We start from the raw sequence: 20,204 nt of genomic DNA on the forward strand, positions 1-20,204 counted from the left end.
TACTGCTTCTTTTTACATGAGCTCAAATCTGCTGTTGAGCTCCCTAGTCAATTTGTTTCTTTTTAGTCACTGTACTTTTCAACTCCGGAATTTCTACCATATATATATATATTTATTGACATTCTCTTTATAGTGAGAATTAGTCTCACTTTCTTTTAATTCTTTGGACATATTTTCTTTAGTTTTTAACATATTTATAATAGCTGACTTAAAATCTCTGTTTTGTAAGTACAATGTCTGTGCTTCCTCAGGGAAAGTATCTCTCCCTTTCTTTCTTTCTTTTTTCCTTCCTTCCTTCCTTCGTTCCTTCTTTCCTTTCTTCTTTTCTTTTTTCTTTCCTTCTTTCTTTCTTGTCAGAATTTCCCATTTCTTGTGTATCTCATAACTAGTTTTGAGAAGTGGACATTTTAAATAATATATAGTGGCAACTCTGGAAATTAGATTCCTCCACATTCACGATTGTTGATGATTTTTTTTTATTGTTGTTGTCATTGTTGCTGTTTGTTTAGTAACTTTCTGGAACTAATTCTCTAGAGTCTGTATTCTGTGTTGTGTGCAGCCACTGAAGTCCTTTCTGTGTTAGCTTAGTGGTCAGCTAATGATTGGACAGAGATATCCTTAAATGTCTTGAATCAATATATTTCACACTCTTTACTGGGACGCTCTATGTGTGCTATGAGGCATGTCTTTAATGTTACAGTAGTTTACAACTCTGCCTTAGCTTTCACTTCCTCTTTGTACAGAGTCTCAATGTCAGCCAGAGGTGATATCTTGGGATCTTTTCAAGAATTTTCTGGGCATATGCACAGCCCTGCACACAAGTGTAGACTTCTAGATTCCCAGCACTATGTTAGAGCTTCTCAAAGCCTCCTATGGACATCTTATTCTCAGTATTTTCCTCTTAAGTTTTTGACTAGCATTTTGTTTGCCTCAGGCAGTTGTGAAGTTAAACAATTACCACTGATTGTTTTACACAAAGCCCTAGTGATGAAGTTATCACTGCTTGAGCACTGAATCAAGTCAAATAAAGACAAATCCTGTGAATGTAGCTTTTCCAGGGAGCTGCTAGACAAGTCTTGTAGTAACAGTCTTTAATATATAGGGCTTTGGGGGAACTACAAACTCTTCTACCCTTTCCAGTGGCTATTAAGCTGCTAATTTTCACAACTACCATGTTTGTGATACTGCTGGTTTTGAAGGCTACTGTGATGCTGAAGAGAGAGGCATAAAAAAGGGCCATGTTAAAATGCCACAAAGCTTGCTGTTCTTATCAATATTCAGGTACTTTTTCATAAATAACAGCTCCTCAAATTGATGAAACTCTTTGGTTAATTTTAGAATTCTTAAAAATTTTCTTTTGGCAATTTTTATGTGTTCTCATTGCTTTTATGGTAGTATCAATTTTTCAAGGTCTTCATTCCACTATTCTGGAATTCCTCCTTTTTTATAAGTTTCTTAGTCCTAAACTTAGGGAAATTAATAGGTATATTGAAATTCACAAATAATGTTAACAATTTGATAATATTTTTTGATTCAAATAATCAAAATTTGATTGATCAAAATCAATAAGCAAAATACTTGCTTCAATTTACCTATCAATTAAATACCTCATAAAATACTTCAATGTAGGGGCTTGCCTGGTGGCATAGTGGTTAAGTTCATGCATTTCACTTCAGCAGCCCGGGGTCCATCAGTTCAGATCCCAGGCATAGACCTATGCACTGCTTATCAAGCCAAGCTATGGCAGGTGTCCCATATATAAAGTAGAGGGAGATGGGCATGGATGTTAGCCCAGGGCCAATCTTCTTCTGCAAAAAGAAGAGGATTGGCAACAGATGTTAGCTGAGGGCTAATCTTCCTCACACACACACAAAAATATATATCAATGTAATTTTTAAATTGATCTTTCTATGTTGAGCTCAAATATTATTTCACTAGATCTCAAACTTTTTGTTTTAACTTACCACTCAAATCTTTTTCATTGTAATACATAAATGTGCTTCATATAAATACATCATTTGTAAGAACATATACCACTTTCAATTTTCTTAAAAGGTACTAAGGAAGCACATGGTTATTTTTTCTTAATTTTCTATATATTTTACTGATTGTTTAATTATACATATGACAATTATAACAGGCAATAAACAAAACGTGCCAAAATTCTATATTTAGCTTGATATCTTTGATTTTGAATGGATAGGTTAATTGTAATATATTAGTTACATGAATATTAAGAGATCTGCGATTTTGGGCAGCACTGCATATACAGGCGCACCTTGGAGATATTGCAGGTTCAGTTCCAGACCACCACAGTAAAGTAAATATCACAATAAAGTGAGTGACACAAATTTTTTGGTTTCCCAATGCATATAAAAGTTATGTTTAGAATTTACTGTAGTCTATTAAGTGTGCAATAGCGTTATCTCTAAAAAAAAAAACATACATACCTTAATTAAAGAATTCTTTATTGCTAAAAAGTGCTAACCATCATCTGAGCCTTCAGTGAGTCATAAACTTTTGGAAGTGGAGGGTCTTGCCTCGATGTTGATGGCTGTAGACTGATCAGGGTGGTGGTTGCTGAAGGTTGGAGTTGCTGTGGCAATTTCTTAAAATAAGACAACAATAAAGTTTTTCTCATCGATTGACTCATTTCACGAATGATTTCTCTGTAGCATGTGATGCTTTTTGATAGCATTTTACCCAAGTAGAAACTTCTTTCAAAATTGACTTCAATCCTCTCAAACCTGACGCTGTTTTATCAACTAAGTTTATGTAATCATCTAAATCCTTTGTTGTCATTTCAACAATCTTCACCAGGAGTAGATTCCTTCACAAGAGACCACTGTCTTTGCACATCCATAAGAAGCAACTCCTCACCCATTAAAGTATTATCATGGATTGCAACAATTCAGTCACATCTTCAGTCACATCACCTTTCTTCAGGCTCCACTTCTAATTCTAGTTCTTTTGCTATTTCCAGTACATCTGCAATTACTTCCTCCACTGAAGTCTTGAACCCCTCCAAGTCATCTATCAGGGTTAGAATCAACTTTTTCCAAACTCTTGTTAGTGTTGATATTTTGACCTCTTCCTCTGAATCACGAATGTTCTTAATGGCATCTAGCATCATGAATCTGTTCCAGGAGGTTTTCAATGTACTTTGCCCAGATCCATCAGAGGAATCACTATCTATGGCAGCTTTAGCCTTATGAAATGTATTTCTTAAATAATAAGACTTGAAAATCAAAATTACTAATGGATCCATGTGCTGCATAATGGATGCTCTGTTAGCAGGCATGAAACCAATATTAATCTCATTGCACATCTCCATCAGAGCTTTTTGGTGACTAAGTGTATTGTCAATGAGCAATAATATTTTGGAAGTAATCTTTTTTTTCTGAACAGTAGGCCTCAACAGTTGGCTTAAAACATTCAGTAAACCCTGTTGCAAACAAATGTGGGATTATTTAGGCTTTAGGCTTTGTTATTCCTTTTATAGAGCACAGTCAGAGTAGATTTAGCATAATTCTTCAGGGCCCTACGATTTTGGGATAGTAAATGAGCATAGGCTTCAACTTAAAGTCACCAGCTGCATTAGCCCCTAAAAAGGGAGTCAGGCTGTCCTTTGAAGCTTTGAACCAGGCATTGATTTCTCCTCTCTAGCTATGAAAATCCTAGATGTCATCTTCTTCCAATAGAAGACTATTTTTGTCTACATTGAAAATCTGTTGTTTAGTGTAGCCATCTTCATTAATTATCTTAGCTAGATCTTCTGTATAACTTGTTGTATCTTCTACATCAGCACTTGCTGCTTCACTGGCACTTTTATGTTATGGAGACAGTTTCTTTCCTTAAACTTCATTAGCCAACATCTGCTAGCTTCAAACTTCTCTTCTGCAGCTTGCTCACCTCTCTCATCCTTCAAAGAATTGAAGAGAGTTAGGGCCCTCTTCTGGAATAGGCTTTGGCTTAAGGGAATGTTGTGGCTGGTTTGATCTTTTCAGACCACTAAAACTTTCTCCATATCGGCAATAAGGCCATTTTTCTTTCTTATCATTCATGTATTTACTGGAGTAGCACTTTTAATTTCCTTCGAGAACTTTTCCTTTGCATTCACAACTTGGCTAAGTATTTGCCTAGCTTTCAGCCTAACTTGGCATTCAATGTGCTTTCCTCACTAAGCTTAATCACATCTTTTTTTATGTGGGGAAGATTAGCCCTGAGCTAACATCCGATGCCAATCCACCTTTTTTTGGCTGAGGAAGATTGGCCCTGGGCTAACATCTGTGTCCATCTGCCTCTACTTTATATGGGATGCCACCACAACATGGCTTAACAAGTGGTGCATCAGTGCACGCCCGGGACTCAATCCTGCAAACCCCGTGCACTTAACCGCTTGCGCCACCAGGCTGGCCCCAATCATATCTATTTTTTTATTTAAAGTGTGAAACATGTGTCTCTTCTTTTCACTTGAAAACTTAGATGCCATTGTAAAGTTATTAATTGGCCTGATTTCAATGTTGTTGTGTCTCAACGAATAGAGAGGCCCAAAGAGAGGGAGAGAGATGGGATAAAGGCCAGTTGGTAAAGCAGTGAGAACACACAACATTTATTGATTAAGTTTACCATCTTATATGGGTGCAGTTCGTGGCACCCCAAAACAATTACAACAGTAACATCACAGATCACTAATCACAGATCACTATAACAAACATAATAATAATGAAAAAGATTGAAATATTTTGAGAATTGCCAAAATGTGACACAGAGACTTGAAGTGAACAAATACTGCTGGAAAAATGGCACTGATTGACTTGCTCAATGCAGGGTTGCCACAACCCCTCAATTAGGAAAAAAAAAAAAAAAACCCACAGTTATCTTCAAAATGCAATAAAGTGAAGAGCAATAAAACAGGGTATGCCTGTTATGTTGAAATTTTATTTCCATGTCATCTTCTCTACTATTTTTTAAGCATCCAAAATTATAGTAAAAGTAGTAAGTTTGGGATGGTAAGAAGGAAGAAAAATAATTCATATACTTCATATGTTGACTACACATGGTGGTATGAACTTTTATACAGATTACCATATATATCTGATCCACTCTTTTATGTCACTTCAGTCTAGAATAAAGACTAGAGGATAAAATACTTCTAAAAATGACCTACCCTATACCTTCTTTATTGAAATTTCTCTCTCATTAACCTTAGTGAAGATGTATTTATTTTAGTTTCCTTTGAAAATCTTCCATCTATATTCTGTAGGCTTACTTCCACTACCTTTGGCTCCTCCTTCTTAATGTAACAGATTATCATGGTCCTGCCAGTTTAAATAAATTTTTGCACATAATGTTGCTTAGATTGATAATCACTTCATGGCTCTTTAGTTTCAAATAATTACTCATCGACCAATGTAACTATTGGATGCTGGTATCATAAAAATTGTGTTCAGCATTAACATTTATTAATCTATATCAGTAAACTCCTTACTGTTTATTATATTCCTTTTTATTCAATATTTCTTATTATTTATTTGTCTTTTTGACAAGGGTTAGACTATTGTTTGGGATATGACTAATGTGGTATACTTTATACTCTGAAATGTAGTATATATGTCCAATACACTCTGTACTATCTGTTGCTGAGTTGAAGACATTGGATTATTTCCAATTTATTACTCTTCAGAGTCAATATGAGGTCACTGATACATGCAATTAGAATAATATCAGTATTATTGAAAACTTGACCAGACTCAAGTATAAGTTTAGCTGAGTGATAGGAAAATGGCATTATGTGTCGGGTGCAAAGGACGGCTGCTGGGATTCACTCAGTGGTAATAGTTGATAAAACAGATGGTAATTTGAGATCTGCGTGCATCCAAAGTTGCTGAATGAAAATATCCAAAGAGAATATTCTCATCTGCCAACTTAAACAGAAATAATGGGAGAAACGGCAGGCGTGAAGTGGTTCTCCAAATTGGATGCTACAGCCACATTCTGGCAAAAAGCCTTAGATAATGGAAGTCCAAGAATACACACTGTAAACACACTGTTCAGGCAGCGTAGATTCTTGAGATGTCCATTTCATGTACACTCTTCAAAAGAACATGTACACAAGATCCTCTAAGAAATAGCAAATGAAATTTCTAGAGTAGTAATGAATAATGGTAGACATATATAATATTAAAAATAAATTACGGTTTTAAATATACTTGTTGAAACCAATCTGAGAGACAGAAATATTCCCCACAAAAATCAATAAGGTCATTCTCAAAGTCAATGAAAAAGCAATAGAGTGGTGGAATTGAAATTTTAAAAAACTAAAAATTGAATTAAAATAAATAGGGAAACCAACAATGCTTGAAATTTGAAAATCACATATGTGCTTGAAATTTGAAACTCACACATGCACACATATACATATAACATTCACAAAGAAACATCAAAACGTATATACAGATTTTTCATGCATGTGTGCTACGAAAAACTTTTAATATCCAAAAAGAGCATTTTAGTTTCAGAGAGTACAACATTTAGATACATAAATATTAACACAAATTAGAAAATAAAATAGTTTATGTGTGACATTTGTTGAACACTACTGTAAATTAATTTGTACTTAATGTAGACTACTGAATTTGCATTCTTTCAAATATTTCTATTTAAATAGAAATACAGCCAAGGGTCAAAGTTCATAAAATTATTCAAAGTCTTATAAAATCCTTGGAATAACTAGGTTTGCCTTGATTCCACCAAATTAACTAATCTGTTGCTTTGGTAGAAATAGGTCCAGATGCTTTATTTTATATCTCAAATCATTGAAGCCCAAATATCAGAGTATTTTTAAAATACAGTAGGTTCTCATATAAACTATTCATGGGGCACAGTTTGGATTTAATAATATCACATACTAACTTTGTGATAATGAGCATGTTATTTAAAATTTGTCACAGTTTTTACATCTGTGAAATGGTATTAAAGTATTTATCTTACCGACTTCCTTGTATTAAGTTAAATGATTACTTTGAAAGTATAAGTTAGAAAGTTGTATTCAAGTCTGTGTTATGATTAATATAATCCTGTAAAATAAAAGAGTGAAGATATTTGTATGGAATTTCTTCAATGAGTATAATTCATAAAAAAAGACGTTAATCAGATTTATTCTAGCAGATGTTAGCAGCCAGCGTAATTGAATGACTTATTACCAATAAAGAAATAGCCATACATTCATAGTGAATGTGGCTCAACAATGTTCAGAAAGCTCTTTCTCTTGCTTGAAAATCTTTAGTGGTTGCAAATCCATTAGCGTAACAAGCAGAGACCCTTCACCAGGTGGCTTTTGCCTTCTGCTGCAGCCTCATCCTCCATCCATATTATAAGCACTCAAAGAATCTAGCTACAATGAATAATTTTTGTAGTTCTTCAGAAGTGCCATGTTCTCTCACATTCCTGGCCTTATGCATATGATCCTTTTTTCTCCTAAAACATAAATTTAGTCATATAACTCCTCAAGGTAATGCAAAAGCTTGACAGTGTCCTGTCCAAACACTTCAATAGGCTACTTATTTCTCCATTTGCATCTCTGCCCTTCTCTTCCTTATACTCTGTGCTTCAGAGTTTATTTGCTGTTTATTGAAGATGCAAGACATTGCCTTTCTTAATTCTAGATATTTACAATTGCTATTTCTTTTTCCCAGAATAACTCTGCCTCCCATTCAATGGTTAACTTTTACTCATTGTCCAAGGCTGCATAGACTAAATTGTTGACCAGAGAAGAGTAGTGTATTTCCCATATCAAATTATTACTTGGGGTAACCAAGAGATTGATATGTAGATAGACAAAAAGAGGCAGATAAAGACAGCATATCTGTTCAAGGTCCAAATAGTACACATTGTGAGGAAATGATGCAGTACTCTCTGAAGTCTCTCTGATTTTACTCTTCTCCTTCTACCTGTGATGCCATTTCCATTTTCTTTCTCTGTTAAAATCTTCACTTGTCCAAACCAAGATGTAATGCCTGTGTTTCAAAGGCTTTTCTTTCTCCAATACTCTTGGTTAGGGGTCCCTCTTCAATATTTAATGCAGAGAGAACAGTATCACACTATCTAGTAATCGTCTGGCTATTTGACTTTCTCCAGCATTTTATTTTAAATTCCTGACATTCAAAGTCTTCTTTCTTTATCACCAACAATTAGGATAGTATCTTACATTCAGATTGTGTTAGATAAAAGTTTGTTGAATAAGTGATTTTTGTACAGATTTTTTAGGCTTAAATACATGTATACATTCTGATTGTTAAGTTGGCTTTATCTTTGTAATAGACCATTTCCAATCCAATTATTTGCTTGCATGTTAATAATCAAGCTACCACGTTTATCTTACTTCAGATAGCAGGAAGGTAGCCTGGAAAAAAAAAATTATGTAGATCCCCTAGATTAATTAAATCAATAAAAACACATCAACCACCAATTTCATATCACAAATACCTGAGGTGTCCAAGGTATGCTCAGTAGGTCTAAGCATCCTATAGACCCCTTCCTGGTTCAGCATTTCAACTTTAACCAAATTCATCTGTGATTTAAATATCCTTTCTTGGCTCCCTTACAGGTAATGGGCCAGGCATCTCTTACAGAGAAACTCCACTACAGCCTGTTACTCATATAAACATTGGATTTCTGTATTTCCCTAAGTGAATTTCAGTGTATGTTTCAGTCAATACTCTATAATTATCACAGACATTTATTGTGAATATTGAAAGAAATTTGATATTTGTGGAATTTGCTCCCACCATAAATCCTGCGTTTTTTGTTTTAGTCAAGTCTTGAACCAAAGTGTGCAGTGATGCTAGAAATAAAAGGAGAAGACAGATGATGGAGACATTGCACATGTTGCATATGCGTACCATATTTGGCAATTTGTGGAATACAGTGAGGATGAAAGAGGGAGTAGATGGCTGAGGTTTTGAGACTTTGAGAATGGTGGCACCACAGAGAAAGATAAGGTGGGGAACACAATAATTTGGATGAACTGGAAGTTTTAATGTAGAAAAAGTGAACTGAGTAGCTCCTGAAACATTCAAACAGAGACGACATCCAGAAATGTGAAACTAGAATTTAGGAGGAAAGTTGGTATTACATCACAGAGCAAAATTGGAGAGTCATTCTCACAGATTTGAGAATTGATCAGAGTATCCAGTGAGAACCTTCAGGCACACGTTTTGGGGACTAAGTTGACATAGTCAAGATGATATTGGGAAAGAAAATAAAGACTAAAATTGTTTTCAAAAGCAGATACTCTGTTATTCATCATAGTGAATAGCATATAACAATGCTCAAAAATGTGTGTGAATAAATAATAAAATATGGTCAAGACTGACAGAATAGAGAGCCCAGAATTAAACCCCTGCATATACAGTCAACTAATATTTGATAAGGGAGTCAGGAATACCCAGTGAAGAAAAGATAGTCTCTCCAACAAACGGTGTCAGGAAAACTGCATAATTACATGCATAAAAATAAAATTGGACCCCTGTCTCATATCTGTCAAAAAAATTAACTTGAAATGGATCAAATACTTAAACATAAGACTTTATACTGTAAAACTCCTAGAAGAAAACAGAGAGAAGAAGTTCCCCAACATTGGTCTTGGCAATGATATTTTGGATACAACACCAAAAGCACAAACAACCAAAGAAAAAAATCAACAATTTGGACTACATCAAATTTAAAATCTTCTGCACTGCAAAAGAAACAATCGATGAAATAAAAGCAATGTACAGGAGGGGAGAAAATATTTTCAAACCATGTATTAGATAAGGGATTAATATCCAAAATTTATAAATAATTCATACAACTCAATAACGAAAAACCAACAATCAAATCCAATTAAAAATTGGCAGGGGGGCTGGCCCCGTGCCTTAGCGGTTAAGTGCACGTGCTCGGATCCCGGGCGCGCACTGACGCACTGCTTCTCCGGCCATGCTGAGGCCGGGTCCCACATACAGCAACTAGAAGGATGTGCAACTATGACATACAACTGTCTACTAGGGCTTTGGGGAAAGAGAAGGAGGAGGATTGGCATTGGATGTTGGTTCGAAGTCGGTCTTCCTCAACAAAAAAACAAGAGGAGGATTAGCATGGATGTAAGGGCTGATCATCCTCACAAAAAAAAAAAAAAAAATTGGCAGGGGAACTAAATAGACATTTTCCCAAATGGCCAACAAGTACATGAAAAGATGCTCAACATCTCTAATCATCAGGGAAATGCAAATCAAAACCACAATGAGATATTACCTCACACATGTAAGAATGGCTATCATCAAAAAGACAAGAGATAACAAGTGTTGGCAAGGATGTGGAGAAAAGGGAACTCTTGTGTATTGTTGGTAGGATTGTAAACTGGTTCAGCTGCCATGGAGAACAATATGGAGGTTTCTAAGAAAATTAAAAATAGAAATACCTTATGATATAGCAATTCAACTTCTGAGTATGTAGCCAAAGGAAATGAAAACAGGTTATTGAAGAGCTATAAGCACTCCCATGTTTATTGCAGCATTATTCACAATAGCCAATTTGTGGAAACAACTTAAGTGTCTGTCAACAGATGAATGAGTAAAGAAGATGTGATACATATATATATCCACACACAGTGGAATACTATTCAGCCATGAGAAATGGGAAAATTCTGCCATTTGCAACAATATGGACGGACCTTGAGGACATTATGCTAAGTGAGATAAGTCAGACAGAGAAAGTCAAATACAGTATGATATCTCTTATAGGTGGAATCTGAAAAAAAACAAACCTGTAAAAGCAAGGAGTGAAATAGTGGTTACCAGGGGCTGGGGGGTGGGAGAATGGGAAAGATGTTGTTTAAGGCTAGATCCTTGCAACTAGTATATAAATAAGTCTTGGAACCCTAGTACATAATACAGTGATTAAGGACAACAAAACTGTACTAAACATTAAACTTGCTAAGAGACTAGATCTTAATTGTTCTCAAAACTAGTAGAAATGGTAATTATGTGATATGATAGACATGTTAGCTAATGCTACAATGGCAATAATATTGCAATGTCAATGTATCAAATTAATGTGTTGTACACCTTAAACTTACAGGATGTTATATATCAAATATATCTCAATAAAAAATTTTTAATTAAAAAAATAAAACAAAACAAAATGGTACTTAGACAAAGCAGGGACTGATAACTGAAATGAAATGAAAAAAAAATATGGTCAATATTGCATAAGAGTTTAATATAACGTCTAAAAATTGCGTCGTATGTATCCATACATCCCCAGAGGTTGAGAATTGGACTAATGCCCAAAGTTAAATGCTAATAGCAATTTCTAAAAATTATTCTTATGTAGAATAAACTTAACAGAAATTAGAGAACCTCATTTGAAAACATTTTGAGCTCTAGTATAGTGAGAATTTTTAAATTTGTGCTTTTTTATAGTGAGAATCTACTGTTTTTTTGGCATTTAAACTCAACCCAACAGATAAAGGTGATTTCTTTAATACATAAAATGGAGAAAAACACGAAGTAGAAACAAGTTCAGTAAATAAAATAAATATATAATTTTTACTATTATCATTCAAAAGAGGCAAAGGAGCTAGAATAATTAGTAGCATTATGAAAGAGAAAAATAAAGTTGGAGGAAAAAACATTACCCAATTTTTAAACTTATGATAAATCTACCATATCAAGACAATATGGTACTGGTGAAGGAATGGATACATAGATCAATAAAACAGAATACAGAGTCCAGAAATAGATCAACACAAATATGACCAATTAATATTTGACAAAGATGAAAATGCAAGGGAAAAAGGAGAGTCTTTTCAAAATTGTTTTGAAGCAATGACATCCAAATGGAAATAAAACAAAATAAGATTTAAAAAGAACTTCAACTTAAGCCTCAAAACTAATTTAAAAATAAACTCAAAATAGGTCCTAGATCTAAATATAAAACTATGAAACTTCTAGAAAAAAACATAGGAGAAAATCTTCATGACCTGGGGTTAGCCAAAGAATTCTAGCTACGACACAAAAATCATGATCCACAGAAAGAAGTTTACACGAAAACTTCATCAAAATGTTACTCTGCAAAAGAAACTGTTAAAGAAAAAAAAAATGCAAGCTAATTCTAAATCAATTAATGTAATCAATCACATCAGTTGGCCAAAAGAGAAAAATCACATGATCATATCAACAGATGAAGGAAAAGTACTTGACAAAATCCAAAACCCATTAATGATAAAAACTCTCAATAAAGTAGGAGTAGAGGAGAATTTTCCCAACTTAATAAGAAATGTCTACAAAAAACACTACAGGTAATGTCATACTTAATGGCAAGGAACTTGAAGCTTTCCCACTAAGGTTAGGTACAAGGCAAGGATGTCCCCACTCACCATTCCATTTTTTTTTTTTAAGAGGTAAATTTTTTTTTAGGTACAAATGTGAATATTTATTTTCTTTTTTTTAATTGTGGCAAGATTGGTTTATAATATATAGATTTCAGGTGTACGTCATTATATTTCAATTTTGTATAGATTACCTAACGTTCGCCACCCAAATACTAATTACAATCCATCACCACACACATGTGCCTAATCATCCTTTTCGCCCCGCCCTCTCTTCCCCTCTGGTAACCACCAAGCCAATCTCTGTCTCTATGTGATTGTTTGTTGTTGTTGTTATCTTCTACTTATGAGTGAGATCATTCGGTATTTGACTTTCTCCCTCTGACTTATTTCGCTTAGCCTAACACCGTCAAGGTCCATCCACGTTGTCACAAATACAGCTATTCTGTGACCCAGTAGCTCTCTCCTGGTCGTCTACCATAGAGAAATGAAAATTTATTTTTTTTAAAAATCCTGCATGTGTTTATAAAAACTTCCATTTGTAATTGCTCACAACTGAAACAGCCCAAATACCCTTTAGCAGGTGAATGAATAAATAAACTGTGGTATACACAGACAATGAAATACTACTCCGAACATAAAAGCGAACATACTATTGTTACACACAACAACTTGGATGAATCTCAAGGGCATTACGCTGAGTGAGAGAAACCAATCTTAAAATTTTCATGCTGTATGACAATTTATGTGACATTCTCAAAAAGACAAATCTATAGGGGTGGAAAGCAGATCAGTGATCGCCTGGGATTGGAGGTGGCAGAGAGTGTATCAGTAAAGGGGTAGCATGAGTTTTTTTTGGACGACAAAACTATTCTATGTCCTGATTATGATGGTGGGCATGCGGACTTATAAATGTAGTAAAATTCATAGGACTGCATATCAAAGAAAGAGACAGTAAATTTTACTATATGTAAAATATATATACAAATTCATTCTAAGGGATCACAGAAGGCATTTAGTTTAAACCCTTCATTCCACATATGGCCAAACTAAGATCTTGATAATATAAATCAGTTGTCTAAAATATTCCACCATGTAAAAGTAAAACTGAGACTTCCTTTAAAGTTCTGATTGATCATAAATGCTAGAAGAAGCATGAGGCTACCCGATTCTGGATCAAATTATATTTCCCTTGTACTATATTACTTTGGGTAATAAAAAACAGTAGTCAACTCTCTACTAAATAATTGTTTTAAAATATTTATTGTAAATGATATGTCCTCTGATAATCTTTAAGTTAGAAGATAAATTAAAATGATCTTGAGTGATATTTTTCTTCTCTTTTGGCATCTCAACTATCACCCAAAACATACTATCAGATTTTTCAACTTGTTTTATATCAACGAGCTGTACAAAAAGACGAGCCTTTCCATGAAGTCCTGATTGATCATAAATGCCGGAACAATCTAGGGAAAGTAGAAGAATGAGGCAATTGGAGATACCTCAACATCTCGAGATTTTGCCAAATGCTGAGTCAAAGATTCATGAGGGAAGAAATCATTTGCTTCCTGCTCATGATTTGAGTCATCTCCTGCTCACTCAGCCATTTCGAAGAAGGAATTGCAACTAGAGCCACAGAGCAGTTGGAAGTCACAGTTTATCTTTGGGTAGTTAAAAATCAATTGTAGCAAAAAAGAAACAAGGACAAATAGAAAGCACTGGCCTGACCAAATAGCGACAACAAATAACATTTTAAAATGTTGTTGGCAAGGAAAGAAAAAAAATACAAACAAGACAGAGAGAAAGAACTATTAAAAAGCAGAAATAGGTGTGGAGAAAGTAAAAACAAATGAACAAGTAAAAGATTTAATTATAACTCAAGAGCAAGTATCCTGGCAGACCTCCAGGAAAGAGACAGCACAAAAAGATACTGCATGTGTTCAGAAGAACTTGGATGTAGGAAAATATCAGATTTTAAAGGGAAGCAAGTCTAAACTATTTAATCAAATTATTTTAGCAGCTTGAAAGTAAAAAGCAGGCAGCAAGTTAAATTCACCAATGTAATTAATTTAACCAAGAAAGAGTAGCTTGGACCCCTCATGAGATTGCCTACTAATATTCAAACAAAACTGAAAATTAAAAACTAACAATAGGTAGAAAAGCTGTTTTTCATTTGCAGTTTTCAAAGTAGCACTTAATATAGTTATTGTGTTTCCCTGAAGATTAGCCTACCTACCTAGGTGTATTGTCTTAGAGAATTTGGTTTCTAAAAAATAGAAAGCAAGCTAGAATATAAACTCCATGAGCATTGGGGTATTGCTTCTGTTCATTGATATATCGCACATATCCAAAAAAGTGCCTGGCACATAATAGGTATTTAAAAATTCATTGATGAGAAAGTATATTTGGTGCACAATAAATGTTTGAAGGTTGCACTGCACAGTAATTAAGAATACTAGTTTAAATGTCACTTCTTTTTCTGATAATATATAACACTAAATTCTCTTAATAAAAATAACTACAAATGGTAGATAAAATATTTTTAAACATTCCAAAAAGTATTTAGGAGCACCTGTAATAGTAAGAAATTACTAAACCACCATCTAGGTGAAGTCAGAAATTTAGAAAGATAAACAAAACACTGTAGCCTCTTTTGCCTTGAAAGCATTTGCAACTCATACTACTAAGATCTTAAATTTAATGATCAGAGATATAAAAGGGTGAAAAAAACCTTGAGGGAAAGTAATAGGAAACTCTTTCTCCATTAAGTTGGAACTCCAAAGGACTCTCATGTTAGGGTGAATTAGAAGTAAACTCATATTCACTCCTCTGACAGGCCTGCAGAGCTTGTGAAAGACACCAATTGACACGCTGAAGAACTCCACTGAATCCCAAGCAAGATAAAAAAGAGAGAAAGGAGGAGAGGGAGAGAGAGAAAGGGCGTGAAGGAGGAAGGGAGGAAGGAAGAAATCCTCACCTAGACACATCACAGAGAAATTGCAGGATAACAAAGACAAGCAGAAGATGTAGATATCAGTCAGAGAATCAAGAAAAATTAATTTACATGGAGTAACAGATAGACAGACACCAACAAATTGAGTATAGCAATATGAAAAAATAATACTATGTTTTTATAAAATTGAGCTGAATCTCAGGATTTCAGGAATTCAAGATTTGCTCAACATTAGAAACCAATCAAGGAAAATCATACCATTAACAAATCGAAGGAGGAAAAACTATAGGATCATGTAAGCAAGTACAGAAAAAACATTTGGCAAAATGTTTCTTGTTTTATCTGGTGGAACATGGATGTTTGTTTTATAATCAGCCTTTATGTACTTCAATAAAAATTCTCTTTCTCACAAAATAATTGAAATAGCCAAGTATACCTGGGTTGATGTTCTGGTTTTGCAATTGACAATCTGTGCTGTTGTAATAACAGCAAACCCTTACATACTGCTTGACATACGCCAGGTCTCTTTTAGGCACTTTCCGTATATTAACTAATCCCCTCCCCAAATATGAAATAAGTAAATATGTTATACCCCATTTACAGATGAAAGATCTGAGTTATAGACAGTCTAAGTACTTGCCACATTTCACAGAGCTAAGTGGTAAAGCTTGGATGTGATTCATATTCATCTTACATAAGAACTCCAGCACTGTACTATCTAACTGATCCTCCTGATCAGTAAATGTGAGATATTATTACTTACCTCTAGAGTTATTTTAGAGGATTAAGTAAAATAATATTAGTAAATCATGTAGCACGCTGTCTAACCAACATAATAACCACTATATAAGTAAGCACTGGAGATATACAGAGTTACAGGCCCAATCCATGACACTGATTCCCAGCACTTGCCTTTTAGTTGATGTTCAAGGTTAATATACATGATATAATTAGCAAACAAAATAGATAACAATTTTCTGCTCAAATGGATGACAGTCATAGGATCATAACAGTTATGCTAAAGTTTTAAAATAAATGTGTGCCTATTTTCCTGTTCAGCTCGCATAATACTTTATATTGCTTCTTTGACACTCATTGCTTTCTACTTCATGTTTGTAACTGTATATCAAGATACACGATTTTCTTCGTGAAATGTTAAGCCCTTTAACATTATAAAAGTGAGCTGAGGTTAATATCTGATCAATCTCAAAACTTCCAATGATTCCTAAAGTGATTGCCTATAAATAATAAGTACGAAGTGTATAGTGATTGACAGAAAAAATGCATCAATCAAGACTAGCACAGTAAGAAAACCAAGACTGGGACTTTAACTGATACTTTAAAACTTCAGCTAGGCGGAAAGAAAACAAAAAAAAGTCTTTCCTGCTTTTTTTCAGAGCTGTTATGCCAACATTTTTATGAGTTCAGTGTAGGGGATTTGAATTCCAGCCATCACAGGTAGACTGCAAGCAGGCTTCCAGAAAGTTTTTAAATATCTCAGTCTCATGTTCTTCAAAAGTGATGTAAATGATATTGTGTCTTTATATAGACTATGATATTAATGGTCTATTTTTGTATCATTAATGGAAGGAAAAAGATACAGTTACAAAGTGTTTGAATATGGAAGAATAACACAAGTGGAAACTATCCTTTAGCTTAAATCAAACGGATTGGAGTTCCCTAAGCATTTTCACATTCATTTTAAAAATGCCTAACTGCAGTCTTTAAAGCAATGTTGCACCTGCTAGTGTCACACTGAATACCATATGCATAAGCAAGCTCTCTCTTTAGGGTTCTCTTCTAAAATTGGTGATATTCCACCCTAGAGATAGAAAATGCTAGGGAAAAAAATACCAAGAATAAGACATTTTCCTTGTTTAAAGCAGATGTGCTTTTCAAAGACACTCTCTTGCTTGTTGTGCCCATGGCTATGTAATTAAATAAAACCCGGGGTATGTTAAGGGGAGGAGAGCATACACATTACAGACACCAAAAATGTTTTAGATAACTATTGAATCTCGGAGAAGTACAACCATAGGCCACAGTAGTCTTTTTACAGAAAGCTAGAGAATGACCTCCTAGGACTTCGCATTACAGTCAAACTGTGAAGATGCAACCAATATGTATTGAAGTATAATGAAAAACTTAAATGATATGCAGAAGTAATACACCCTACAAAAAGGCTACACTGTTTATGTGAGAATGAGGAAACCTAAGAAATAACCAAGTCCAACTAACATAGTTTTACAAGTCTCTATAATTAATGAACCAAGACAGTTCTTGCTTTCAAGCATCAGAGAACTTGAAATTATAAAACAATTAAAATCAATAACTGATTTTACAAATAATAACTTGAAGGATATTATTGTGCATGCTTTGTGTATGGAACCCATTTCCAAGACCTTAGGGTGCAAGAGAAGTTGGACTACACCACAAGTTGTTTGCAATCTAGAATGAGAGAAAGATCTATTTAAAAATTACTCAGTCTTTTAAGGTCCAAACTTAGTATGTGATTAAATTAATCACCTATAACAGCAAGTAAAGGAGGCAGAAAATAGAGGAGAGAAAAAAATTATGGCAGAAGCTATCAAAAAATAAGCAAAATTACGGGGCTGGCTGGGTTGCCTAGTGGTTAAGTGTGCGTGCTCTGCTGCAATGGCCCGGGGGTTTGGATCCCTGGGGCTCACTGATGCACCGCTTGTCAGACCATTCTGTGGTGGCATTCCATATAAAGTGGAGGAAGAGGGGCATGGATATTAGCCTAGGGCCAGTCTTCCTCAGCAAAAAGAGGAGGATTGGTGACAGATGTTAGCTCAGGGCTAATCTTCCTCACAAAAAAAAAAAATTAAGCAAAATTTTCTGAGGTATATCGTCTCAGAACCAAAGATATTTTCTTTCCTTTCATAGACAGGCCTTCATCTCTGCTGTTTGATCTCATCCCTTTATACTGCCTCCATTACAACCTTCATCAATTTGGTCTACATTATCATCATTATCATTATTAATATTATTCCTGTTTAATGTCTAAAACTTATAAATATTATTCTTGTTTAACTTCTAAAACTTGTTACAATGATGAATGCACTGGAGATAGATGATGCATTGGAGATAAACTTCAAGAGAACATGAAGGGAAAAAGTGAGATGTGGATTTGGAAGAAACTGATTAGAATGGAGAAATATCCAGACTATAAAGTTTGGTGGAATGCTACATCAGTACCAGTCTTCAGTCAGCTGAGGAGCTGAAGGATGCTAACAGGTGTCCTAAATAAGGAAGCTGATGTGAAGGTAAGATCAGTGGAGTGATAGAAGGAGTTGCAAGTTACCTAGAAATAAATGGTTCACTAAGAATATGAAGACACATTCCTGTCCAAAATAAAAATATTGAGATTCACATCTATTATATATTTTTGTGGGTTTACATTTTATCAATATAGGAGGAATATCCACACCCCATATAATGTTTTATATTAAATTGTATTTTTTTAATTTTAATATAAGCAAATAGATATTTCTTTGTTTTACTTTGGTATGTGTTGACTAAATTACTTTATTCACTTTTCTCAGGTGAATATTTACTATGTACTTTTGCAAACAACTTGTGAATATCCTTGATTTTTATCATGATTCAGGAATTTAGCCCTTTTATATTGTTATACAAATATACTTATTCCTATTACTTTTCTATTTCTTTACCTTTCCTTGCCTTTGTCGCTGTAGAGCTGTTTATTTTTTCTTTTTCTTTAATAGAGAAAGCAAAATTTAAAATGTTATTTTAATTTTTTTGTAGTAACCTAATTGCAATTTACATTTTTCTAATTTTCCAAATCTAGAATCCCCTTTGATGACCTTTGAAAAAATTAGTACAAGTTTTTTTATCGCTTATAAATAACAACAATGGACTCAGGACTAATTGGAGAAATGGATACACAGCATTAACCAACATGTCTTAACATACTATTTATGGAAATTATGTATTTTTCATTATTTCTCAATTCTCCCTCCTATACCCCCACTGTTTATATGGGTGTATGTTTGTGGTTCACTTTAATATTTATTTCATGAATTACATAATGTCTATATCAAATCATGAAAGATAAAACAAAAGGAAAGTAGATAATTAAAGAGCTCAGAATCTGATATGCAGAGATTGAAGAGACACGGAGATCTTTCGGGAAGCAGGGTTACCTTTTTTTTAAATATGTCATAAATAAAGTCTTTCTTTCCTTTCTTGATAATGTACTTTGGCAGATTTTTGGCAATCTTCTTTGCTATCCAACAACCGAACCTCTCGTCCTCTCTCCTACTTTTGGAGCATCCCCCAAACATCCTTTGAATCTAAGGTATAGCTCTAATATCTATCAATTATATCAACCTGCTTTGGATTTTTATGTGAAGCAATAGAGATCATAGAGAATTCATTCCAGTGAGGGTCACAGAAGTTGAAGAAAGTAGCATATTTCTCCAGAGAAAGTAGTGGTTGCAGATCTAGCAGCAGTAATCAACGAGCAGTTGCATTCACTAGACAGTGTCAGTTGCTTTGCAGGAGAGGTGAAACTGTAGGATCGGTTCTTTGTAACAATAGCACTAATGTGTTTCCTGGACAATATATTCAGCACTTTTCAAAGCACAAGCTAAAACAAATAATGAACAAAGAAAAGTTAATCTAGCTAAAGAGAAGAAAGATGATAAATACAGAAAATTATAACATATAAAATATAAAAAATGATTTCAAGAATAAAACTAATCATTTCAATTTTCTTAATAATGTGAATGAGTTAATTTATAATGTTAAGAGACAGAGACCATCTGATTGGTTAAAATAAATAAAACAAACAACAAACACAAGAAAATCCAGGTATATCTGTTTAAAATAGACTTG

This window comes from Ceratotherium simum, chromosome 17 (genome assembly GCF_057802395.1).
Source record: "Ceratotherium simum simum isolate JZ-2026a chromosome 17, ASM5780239v1, whole genome shotgun sequence".
In the NCBI taxonomy this organism is placed as follows: domain Eukaryota; kingdom Metazoa; phylum Chordata; class Mammalia; order Perissodactyla; family Rhinocerotidae; genus Ceratotherium; species Ceratotherium simum.